Source organism: Hordeum vulgare, chromosome 6H (assembly GCF_904849725.1).
Source record: "Hordeum vulgare subsp. vulgare chromosome 6H, MorexV3_pseudomolecules_assembly, whole genome shotgun sequence".
Lineage (NCBI taxonomy): Eukaryota > Viridiplantae > Streptophyta > Magnoliopsida > Poales > Poaceae > Hordeum > Hordeum vulgare.
In genome coordinates, this window is record NC_058523.1 from 244,330,072 (window position 1) to 244,342,304 (window position 12,233).

The following is a 12,233-nucleotide window of genomic DNA, read 5'->3' on the forward strand; positions in this document are numbered from 1 at the left end:
AAGAAAGATATCGTGACTAATAAACGGAAGATACCAGATCTTGAGATCTCCACCATGCTTGCCAATTACACTTTCAAAGGTGGAACTCCTAAGAAACTTGGTGATCCCGGAGTGCCCACTATACCTTGCTCCATTAAAGGAAACTACGTAAGAACTGCCTTATGTGACCTTGGAGCCGGTGTTAGTGTTATGCCACTCTCTCTTTATCGTAGACTTGAGTTGGATAAGTTGACACCCACTGAAATTTCTCTGCAAATGGCCGACAAATCAACTGCTTTCCCTATCGGCGTTTGCGAGGATGTGCCTGTTGTGGTTGCTAATACCACTATCTTAACAGACTTTGTTATCTTGGATATTTCCGAGGACGATGCCATGGCTATCATCCTCGGAAGACCCTTTTTAAACACTGCAGGGGCTGTTATAGATTGCAAGAAAGGCAATGTCACTTTCCATGTCAACGGTAATGAGCACACAGTGCACTTTCCGAAGAAACGATATCAAGTACATTGCATCAATGCTATCAAAAATACTTCATCGATTCTCATTGGGAGCTTTGAATGCCCTATTCCTCGTGTCAAGATGAAGTATGATTTGCTTGTTTGGGAGATTCATATCCCCATTCAGGTGACTTAGTGAATATTCGAAAATTCTCCGTTCTCTTTTGCGATTCGAGAAGGTTTTGTCCTAAGGACTTGATCAACCCCATTGACGGATTTCTTTCGATGACCATGAGACGGATGAATCGGAGAGTCACATACCTCTATTTTGAGTTTTCCTTTTTTGTTGCTGAGAAGAAAAATGATGGAATTAGTTTAGCTTTTCCTGTTTTCTGTTTTAGCGTCCTCGAGAAAAATACCTCGAAAATAAAAGTTCTCCGATGGTCCTGAAAATTTAGCATGGTTTTTTCTGGAATATTTGAAAATATCTGGGCCTGAGAGCTGGCCTGGGGGGCAGACGAGTGGGCCACAAGCCCTGCCACCACCACCTACCCTCTTGGTGGCGGGGTGCAAGCTTGTGGGGCACACAAGCACCCCCTCCACTCATTCCAGCTCCCAGCCTCTTCTTCCACCTCCAGAAAAAATTGTTTCGCAGCTCAAACCCGTGTTCTTGCTTATTTGGCTGTGATTTTCTATCTCCTTGCTCAAAGCACCATTCTCCGAACTGTTTTGGGGAAATTACTCCTTGGTAAGTGACTCCTCCATTGGTCCAATTAGTTTTTGCTCTAGTTCTTTATCCTTCGCGTATTCTTGCTACCTTGGTGACTGATGGGGTCATAGTCCTAGGGTAGGGTCATAGGCCTGTCCTACAGGTCCTACCCAAGGACTACCCCATGCAAGGGACAGGACCTTAAGTATGCCCGACTGTATTAAGGTGCCCCCATCATCCAGTCGGTAACGGGCCCAGAATCATCCAGTCGGAGACTAAGACTCGGAGGACACCGGACCTACTGACTGGATACACTCGGTGCTTCGTAACCTACCTGGAGGGAAACTGCCGTACGTTTCCGGGTGCATTAACTAGCATTTATAGCATACGTTACCTGTAACGCATGCATTCAATCGCCACTACTCCACCCTTGAATCAGAACCGTTGTGGAGGGCAGCGCACTCTATATAAGCCGCCCTCCCCCACTGGTAAAAGGGTTAGAAAAACATTGTACTCCATATTACACTTGGTAACAAGCTCCAAGAGCACCGAGACGTAGGGCTATTACCTCCACCGTAGAGGGCCCTGAACTCATACAACCTCGCCGTAGCTAGGACTCTGCCCATCTCATTCGTACCCTACACATCTACTGTCAGGCTTATACCCACGATAGTTGGCGCCCACCGTGGGGCAGGCGTCTAAGCGACTTCCGGCGAGTTTGCGACTACTTCCTTTCGTCATGCCGTCCGGCGGAGTTTCGAGCATGGGTCACCAGATCCTCTTCGGTGCTCTCTCCTTCGTCGTCGACGATTCGGCGTGGCTTCGGGAGGCACCCCTTGACGTCGAGGCGCTTCCCCGTCGCGGGGCCACGCACTTCCGTGCCGGCGCTCGCGGCGTTCTTCTTCTCCAACAATCGGCTCCATTTCCGGATTACACCCTCGTCACTCGCCGCAGTAAGCGGTCCCGCAGTCCGCGTCTCCAACGTTGGGTGCAGCATGCCCGAGCGCGCGAGATCGCATCCTCTCAGGTGGCAGTTCTGGAGTCTGTTGTAGTGGCCCCACGCTCCCAGTGCTCGGACTCGGTTCCGACTGAGCTTCATGCCGAGTACGTGGGTCGTGGGCCTGCAGCAGAAGTACACATGGCTAACTCCCATGAAGATCCTCGTCAGGCCGACCGAGGTGAAGTTGGCGAAGCATTCGGTGCGCGTCGTCCGCCTCGTCGTTCTGCCAGCCGACACACTCGGCGGAGCAACGTGGAGGTGTTCCGCACACCTCTCCTCAACCTGGTCGTGGCTGCCCAGATTGCCGATTCCCTCCAGCCGACTGATTTAGAGGCAGGAAGGGGAATCGAACAAATTCGAGCCCTGTTGTGCAGGGCGCAGCAGCAGAATTCGGCAGTCTCCCAGTCACACAATCGGATCCACAATAGTTCCGTCCATGCAAACACGCATAGATCGGTTCACAGCCCTGGATCTCATCAGTATCGCCGTCGCTCACGCACCCCTCCGTGGGCTGGGCCCTGCGGGTCCTGGCATCATGATGATCGGCATTCAGTCGGCGACACTTACGACCCAAGACCCGACGCAAGGGGCCGAATCGCTCAGCGAAGAGTCGACATGGGTCGAGCCCACCGCGATGGCCGCGATATGGATCGTCCGAGTGGAAGCAGGGCCATCGTATCTGGCCCCGAGTGTTTTAGTCGAGCCATCCGCTCGGCTGATATCCCGCCCAACTTCCGATTGGCTGCGAGAATCGGTAAATTCTCAGGAGAGTCCAAGCCCGAAACATGGCTAGACGACTACCGAGTGGCGGTCCAGATCGGAGGAGGAGACGACCATGTCGCTATGAAGCACCTCCCTCTGATGCTCGACGGCTCGGCCCGAGCTTGGCTGAACCAGTTGGCCCCCTCAAGTATTTACAGTTGGGCAGATCTAGCCCAAGTGTTCATCAGAACCTTCGAAGGAACGTGCAAGCGCCCAGCAGGTCTTATGGAGCTTCAACACTGTGTCCAGAAGCCGAATGAGTCCTTGCGCCACTTCATCCAGCGATGGACGACTCTTTACCACACGGTGGAGAACGTCACCGAGCATCAAGCAGTCTGCGCCTTCAAGGCAGGCGTGCGGTACAGGGAGCTGTACTTGAAGTTTGGTCAAACCGGCAACATCTCCATGAGCAAGATGATGGAGATAGCAACTCGCTATGCAAATGGCGAAGAAGAGGACCGCATCCGGAGCGGCAAACACAAGACAGTCGGCGATGCCGATGGAGGTAACACTCGGAAGCAGAAACCGAAGGTTCCGCCCACACCGCAAGCAGAAGCTGCAGATGTAACCAGCATCAAATTCAAGGGCAAAGGGAAAGCGCAGTTCACCCCCAAGAAAAAGCCTTTCAACAATCCCATCCTGGACCAGCCTTGTCCAATCCATACGAAGATGGATGAGGAAGGTAACCCCATATACGCAAAGCACACCACTCGGCAGTGCCATTCTCCTGATCCAGGGGTTCAGCAAAGGGCAGCCGAGTGAGAAGAATCCTGAACAGGATGAGGAGGACAAGGAGGATTCGTTCCCCCAAGTCCATGCAACCCTCATGATCTTCGCTGACGTCGAAAGCAAGAGTCGACTGAAGCTAATGAATAGAGAAGTCAACATGGCCGTTCCGACTGCCCCCAAGTTTCTCAAATGGTCTCAGATTGCGATTACCTTCGATCAGTCGGATCATCCAACACATGTCCCCACCCCAGGAAGGCAGGCTCTGGTCGTCGACCCGGTGGTGGAAGGAGTCCGACAGCGCAAAGTCCTAATGGACGGCGGCAGCGGGTTGAATATTATGTACGCCGACACTCTCAAGGGGATGGGCATTCCGATGTCCAGACTCAGCGAGAGCAATATGCAGTTCCACGGAGTCGTCCCAGGGCGGAAGGCCAAATCACTCGGCCAGATCGCATTGGAGGTCATCTTCAGCTCCGACAAGAACTTTCGCAAGGAGAAGCTCACGTTTGAGGTGGTGGACTTACCATGCAATTCTGGGCCGCCCGGCATATGTAATTCTGGGCCGCCCGGCATATGTGAGTTTCATGGCACGACCGTGTTATGTGTACTTGAAGTTGAAAATGCCCGGTCCAAAAGGCGTTATCACCATCACCGGCAATCGCCAGCGAGCCGAGGAGTGTCTGCAAGAGGGGTCGAGGATCGCCGACCAGCAGATGGCTGTACTCGAGCTCGAAGAGTACAAGAAGACAGTCGACCCCGCCGACTTAATGCGCTCAAAGAAGCCAGCTTCTGAGTCCGCGTTCCAGTCGGCGGGAGAGACTAAGAAGGTCAGCATCCACCCGACGGACGAGTCTGCCGCCCCGACGAACATCTCCACCACCCTGGATCCCAAATAAGAAGCCGAGCTCACCCAATTCCTCCGTGAGAACTGGGACATCTTCGCATGGAAGCCATCTGACATGCCGGGTGTACCTAGGGAGTTGGCTGAGCACCGACTGCATGTGGATCCCGCTGCTCGGCCCGTTCGAGAGCGCCTGCGCCGGTCCGCCGCGCACAAGAGGAAGGCAATCGGAGAAGAGGTGGCTAAGCTGCTAGCTGCCAGATTCATTCGCGAGGTTCACCACTCCGAGTGGCTCGCCAATGTAGTCATGGTGCCCAAGAAGGACAAGTCACTCCGAATGTGCATTGACTTCAAGCACCTCAATAAGGTCTGCCCGAAAGACCATTTTCCGCTCCCCCGCATAGATCAAATTGTCGATTCGACTGCGGGGTGCGAGCGTTTATCATTTCTTGATGCCTACTCGGGTTATCATCAGATCCGTCTGTATGGTCCCGATGAGTTGAAAACAGCTTTCATCACCCCGTTTGGGTGCTTCTGCTACATCACCATGCCTTTCGGTCTGAAGAATGCAGGAGCTACCTTTATGCGCATGATCCAAAAATGTCTCCTCGACCAGATCGGTCGCAATGTGGAGGCATACATGGATGATATCGTAGTCAAGTCCCGCAAAGGTTCCGACCTGCTGACTGACTTGGCAGAAACATTCGCCAACCTTCGTAGGTACGATATCAAGCTAAATCCTGCCAAGTGTTCATTCGGTGTTCCCAGCGGAAAGTTACTCGGTTTCTTCGTTTCCGAACGAGGGATCGATGTTAACCCCGAAAAGATCGGGACCATCGTCCGAATGGAGAGGCCGGTCAGAATACACAATGTTCAACGACTCACAGGTTGCTTAGCAGCTTTGAGCAGGTTCATCAGTCGACTCGGCGAAAAAGCACTTCCTCTGTACCGACTCATGAAGAAATCAGATACCTTCGAGTGGACAGACGAAGCCCACGTCGCGTTCGATGACCTTAAAGTCCTACTTTCCACCCAGCCGGTTCTTACTGCTCCGCTCAGTAAAGAGCCCCTTCTTCTGTATATCGCGGCTACAAATCAAGTCGTCAGTACTGTTCTTACAGTCGAGCGAGAAGAAGAAGGCAAAGCATACAAAGTTCAGCGGCCAGTGTACTACGTCTCCGAAGTCCTGACACCTTCCAAGCAGAGGTATCCCCATTATCAAAAGCTTATCTATGGGATCTATATGACTGCAAAGAAGGTGGCTCATTATTTCCAAGACCACTTGGTATGTGTCGTTTCTGATGCTCCGTTGTCGGAAATTCTCCACAATCGGGACGCATCAGGCCGAGTGGCGAAGTGGGCGATGGAGATGCTGTACTGCGACATCAAGTTCGAGGCCAAGAAAGCTATTAAGTCTCAAGCCGTGGCTGACTTTATAGCAGAATGGGTAGAACAACAGCAACCGACTCACATCTACTCGGCTCATTGGACAATGTTCTTCGATGGGTCTAAGATGTTGAATGGATCCGGTGCTGGTGTTGTGATCGTATCACCAAAGGGTGACAAGCTCAAGTATGTGCTTCAGATACACTTTGATTCCTCTAACAATGAGGCAGAGTATGAAGCTCTTCTCTACGTATTGCGCATGGCCATCTCACTCGGCGTCCGTCGCCTGATGGTCTACGGCGATTCAGACTTGGTGGTCAACCAAGTGATGAAAGAGTGGGATGTAAGGAACCCCACTATGACAACCTACTGCAATGCAGTCAGGAAGCTGGAGAAGAAGTTTGAAGGTCTAGAACTTCATCATGTTCCAAGACTGAAGAACCAAGCGGCGGACGAGTTGGCGAAGCTCGGATCCACTAGGAGACCCGTCCCGAGTGATGTCTGCCTCGAGCACCTCCATCTTCCTTCAGTCAAAGAAGATCCCTTCACGGAAGAGCCAGTACAACCCAAGAGCGCAAGAGACCCGACTGAAGTCGATGTGCCTGCTATGGTTGATCTGGTCAGAGAGATTCTGGTAATCATTCCCGATTGGACTATGCCGCTTATGGCATATATCCTAAGGCAAGAACTTCCAGAAGATGAAGTCCAAGCCCGACAAATAGTTCGCAGGTCGAAGGCGTTCACTGTCATTGACGGTCAATTGTATAAGGAGAGTGTTTCAGGCGTTCTCCAACGTTGCATTTCCCCAGAGGAAGGGCAGTTGATCCTAGAGGATATCCACTCGGGAACCTGCGGCCATCATGCTTCTTCAAGAGCAATCGTCGCCAAGGCGTTCAGGGCTGGATTCTTCTGGCTGCAGGCTAACGAAATGGCCAAAGCTATGGTCGATCGATGCGAAGGCTGTCAGTTCTACTCCAACAAGTCCCACAAGCCAACATCTGCACTAAAGACAATCCCACTTGTGTGGCCGTTTGCAGTTTGGGGATTAGACACAGTCGGACCATTCAAGACAGGCCAAGGAGGCTACACACATCTGTTAGTGGCAGTCGACAAGTTTACAAAGTGGATAGAAGCCAAGCCCATCAAGAAACTCGACGCCTCCACAACCGTGAAGTTTGTCAGAGGCATCATCTCTAGATTCGGAGTGCCTCACAGCATAATCACGGACAATGGGACAAACTTCGACTCAGACAGATTCAAAGGTTTCGGCGCGAGTCAAGGTATCCGAGTGGATTTTGCTTCCGTAGCACATCCGCAATCCAATGGACAAGCTGAGCGTGCAAATGGACTTATCCTTCAAGGTTTGAAGCCTCGACTCTTGCGAGAGATAGGACATGCTGCTGGTGCATGGGTAACCGAGTTACCTTCAGTACTTTGGGGCCTCCGCACCACTCCGAATAGATCAACAGGGCGATCACCGTTCTTCCTCGTCTATGGAGCAGAAGCGGTCCTTTCGAGTGACCTTCTTCACAATGCCCCGCGAGTCGAACTCTTCTCCGAAGCCGAAGCAGAACAAGCAAGGCAAGATGGAGTCGATCTTCTAGAGGAGGAGCGCGAGATGGCACTTACTTGCTCAACAATTTATCAGCAAGATCTGCGATGTTTTCATGCACGACATGTCAGAAGCCGCACGTTCCAGGCTGGCGATTTGGTGCTCCGAGTGGATCAGCAAAGACCACACAAGTTGGCTCCGGCCTGGGAAGGTCCTTTCATCATTTCAAAGGTGCTGAACAACGGGGCATACAGACTCTACAACATTCAGAAGGAGACCGACGAACCCCGCGCCTGGAACGGAGAACTCCTCAAGTGTTTTTATACGTGATCGCCGACTGAAGCAGTGTAACGAACAAGTTTTGGAGAAATAATATACAGCAGATTCAATTTCTTTTGCAGATTCAGAGTTCTTCCGTGGTTGCAGACTACGGCCACACACAAAAAAACTTAGCTCCGATCCCGAATCGCCTAAGTAACACCTTCCTTACAGTGTGCACTTCACGTCGCACTCGGGGACTTAGCTGCGATCCTGCATCGCCTAAGTATTAACTTCCTCCGAGTGTGCACTTTACGTCGCACTCGGGGGCTTAGCTGCGATCCTGCATCGCCTAAGTATTAACTATCTCCGAGTGTGCACATCACGTCGCACTCGGGGGCTTAGCTGTGATCCTGCATCGCCTAAGTATTAACTTCCTCCGAGTGTGCACTTTACGTCGCACTCGGTGGCTTAGCTGCGATCCTGCATCGCCTAATTATTAACTTCCTCCGAGTGTGCACTTCACGTCGCACTCGGGGACTTAGCTGCGATCCTGCATCGCCTAAGTATTAACTATCTCCGAGTGTGCACTTCACGTCGCACTCGGGGGCTTAGCTGCGATCCTGCATCGCCTAAGTATTAACTTCCTCCGAGTGTGCACTTTACATCTCACTCGGGGGCTTAGCTGTGATCCTGCATCGCCTAAGTATTAACTTCCTCCGAGTGTGCACTTCACGTCGCACTCGGAGACTTAGCTGCGATCCTGCATGGCCTAAGTATTAACTATCTTCGAGTGTGCACTTCACGTCGCACTCGGGGACTTAGCTGCGATCCTGCATCGCCTAAGTATTAACTTCTCCGTGTGTGCACTTCACGTCGCACTCGGGACTTAGCTGCGATCCTGCATCGCCTAAGTATTTACTTCTCCGACTGTGCACTTCACGTCGCTTTCGGGGACTTAGCTGTGATCTTGCATCGCCTAAGTATTAACTTCTCCGAGTGTGCACTTCACGTCGCACTCGGGGACTTAGCTGCGATCCTGCATCGCCTAAGTATTTACTTCTCCGACTGTGCACTTCATGTCGCACTCGGAGACTTAGTTGTGATCCTGCATCGCCTAAGTATTAACTTCCTCCGAGTGTGCACTTTACGTCACACTCGGGGACTTAGCTGCGATCACGCATCGCCTAAGTACTAATCTTCCTTCGAGTGTGCACTTCACGTCACACTCGAGGACTTAGCTGCGATCCTGCATCGCCTAAGTACTAATCACTCCTCCGAGTGTGCTCTATATGTTACACTCGGGAACTTAGCACTGATCATGAATCACCTAAGTCCTAATATTCTACGAGTACACATTATGTGTTCAACTCCAAACAACATTCAAGCAAAAGAATAAGTGTTTTCGTTGTTACTCCAACAGTCTAGAAACGATAACAGACTCCATGCGGATCAAGCTTACCCGCACCGATCTAAAAGTATGACGGCCAACAGAAGTGGCCAGAATATCTTACAGACAAACACTCGGCATACCGAGGATAGAGTTCGATCATGAGTCAGCTGGGCCCGCGTCAGGACTGGAGGGTTCCACAAAGGTATCCAGGTCGATTCCATCAGCAATGCGGGTCGCAGTCTCCAGGAATGTCTCCATGAAGTCTTCGAATTGAAGCTTCTTCGTGTTGGCGACTTTCAAGGCTTTCAGCTTATCTTCCCGCACTTCTTTGCAATGGACTCTGACCAAGGACAGCGCCACATCAGCACCGCAACGCGCTGCCGATTTCTTCCAAGATTGCACTCGGGCCGGAATCTCCCCCAGTCGCCCCAACAGAGTCTCCATCTTCTCCCGCGACTCGTCTTCCGGCCAAAGCTCCTTCTCAATGCGGCCGAAGATTTCTTTCAGTCGGTTGATGAACGGACCCACTTTGCCTACGCGGATATGAGCCCGGAGTAGATTCCGGTTGGCGTCCTCGCTGAGTGGCACATTGTCCTTCATGGATCGTTCCACGGCCGTTGCTTCAGCTTTGGCGTCACCAGAAAAATCTGCAGTAAAACGAGCAAATAGAAATTACAAACCGAGTGTTCGTCACAAGATACAATCACTCGACAAATCATTAGACTTACCAGCCAGACGACTCATCATCTGGACAGCCCAGTCGTTCACATACTTCTCCTGAGGTGTCCATCGTTTGTTCCGAGTAGCCATTTGATCATACACTTCGGTCCTCTGTTTCTTCAGCCTCTCCACCTCCGCCACCAACGCCCTGTTTGCCTCCAGCGCCTCCTCCAAGGATTTCTCTCGAACTTCCAGCGCGTTCTTCATGCCAGCCATGGCGAGCGTTGCGGCTTCTAGTTCACCAGCATATTGGTTCTTCTCAGCCCTCAAGGCTTCATAAGCGGTCCCCATATCACAAGTTTTCTACAACATGAAACAAAGGGTTATCAGCAACTTTCTCAATACACACTACGTTCTTCAGACCCCTGCCGATGCAAGCAGTTGACAACGGTCTCGGGGACTACACCCAGTGGGTTCAATAAGAGTGACCCCACTGGCATGCACCTCAAGCAGGTCTGCCCTATTGAGGAGCACGTTTTCACCTACGCCTCCGAGGCTAAAGCTACTCCACCTGTGTGCAGTTTACTCTAGGGAACTCTTACCGCAAGAGTGCTCCGACTGCAGAAAGTACTTGCACTCATAAATCTTGTCTACGGACACGACAAAAATAAAGACCAAATGTATAAAGACAACTGTCGGTGCAAGCACTCGACGGAAGTCTCGGGGACTACACCCACTGGGTTCACTCGGAGTGAACGCATTGCAAACAGCAGACTACGACAACACCCAGTGGGTTACAAAATAAAAGTAAGTACTTACTAGACTACTTACTCGGATGTCGTCGCGCAGCTCCAAGCTCCGCTGGTACAAAGCCGCAGCGGAGTCATAAGCCCTCTTGGCCTCCCCGGTCATCAGCTCTGCTTGGACCATGGCTCCCTTGGCCGCTCCCACCTGCTCCTCTAGGACACACCGAATGCTGAATTCAACATTCGACGAACCGGGAATCGTGGGAAGATCCTGGGGCATCCCAAGATTCGCCCCAGTCGGTTCGTCGCCCACCGGCACTGGTTCGGTCAGTGGAGGCACTTCAGTCGGCGGAGCATCGGCGGCAGGGGCAGCAGCAGGAGGAGGAGCCTCAAGGACAGGCTCCACGACAGGCTCCGCGGCCGGGTCGGCTCTCCCTTGCCCGTCTTCGTCCGGGTGAATCGCCCCTGACAAGCCGAATGGCACGACGATTCAGAAAAAGAAAAGGATAGTACGGTCTACAGGAATAAAATACCCGGCTCTCTTACAACATACCCGGCTAGGACGAGACGACGTTGTCTGTGTCCATGGGGTCATCCCCTTGGCGGACCGGAGAGGTTGTAGAAGTGGCGACCCTGTCAAGTGAAGCCCATTCGACTTGTAAAGCGGGAGTTCACTCGGGTAACATAAAAAGCCGAGAGTTGGATTCACTTACGTGGATGTGACGGGGATGGCAACCCTCATGTGCGGCAGAGCCCTCCGAGGTTTGGGCCCACTCGGTTTGGGCACCCTGGAAGATTGGCCTGCAGGCTCAGCGGGGGCGTCCCTGGACCTCTTCGTGCCTCGAGCACTCGGGACCGCTGGAGCGGCAGGTGGAGCACTCGACAACGCGGGGGGAGCCGAAGGGACGACAGGCTCATGTCGACGCTTACTCCTCTGTTCTGGCGGTGGGGGCGGTGAGTCGCGCTCTTCGTCTTCTTCCTCCTCCTCGCTGTCCTCCTCCTCCGACTCCCTGCTGTCGGAGACATATTCAGCGCTCTCCACGCTCCCCTCGTGGCTACCTTCTTCCCCCTCCTCCTCCGGATCCCCGTTCGAGACAGGGGAGGACCAGTTGGTCCATTCCTACATAAGATTCAGTCGGAAACATTAAGCATCACACGAGGATATAAATGAACGACTGAAATCAAAATAGTTCGATATATTCGGCTAATGCTACTCACCTGATTCGGTGGCGGGTTGTCCGCGCTGTAAGGCACCACTCGGCGAGCTCCTTTAGGGTTCTCGCAAGGTCCCGTGATTTGGAGCACTATCGAGGTCACCTTCTCCTCGAGTATGCCCACCGCGACGGTCTGAGTGGAATCCTCGGGCCCTGTGTAGAGCCACATAGCGTGGTGGCGAGCTTGTAGAGGTTGGATCCGCCGACCGATGAAGACTTCCAGCAGGTCAATACCGGAGACCCGCCTTCTGACAACATCGACGAGTGCCTCGACCAAAGGCTGGATGTCATTCTTCTCAGTTTTCGAGAGGGCGAGTTGCTTGGGCGGAGCAGGACGGTCTAGACTAAATGGAGGCAGCCCAGTCGACGCGTTCGGGCAGGCTATATCCTGGCAGTACAACCACGTCGACTGCCAGTTCCTAACCGACTCACTCAACTGCAGAGCAGGGTAGCTGCTCCTACTCTTCTTTTGGAACCCTAAACCCCCGCAGAGCTGGAGGAGATGCGTCTTGTCATCCGACTGACTAAGGCGTTTTATGGTTTGGG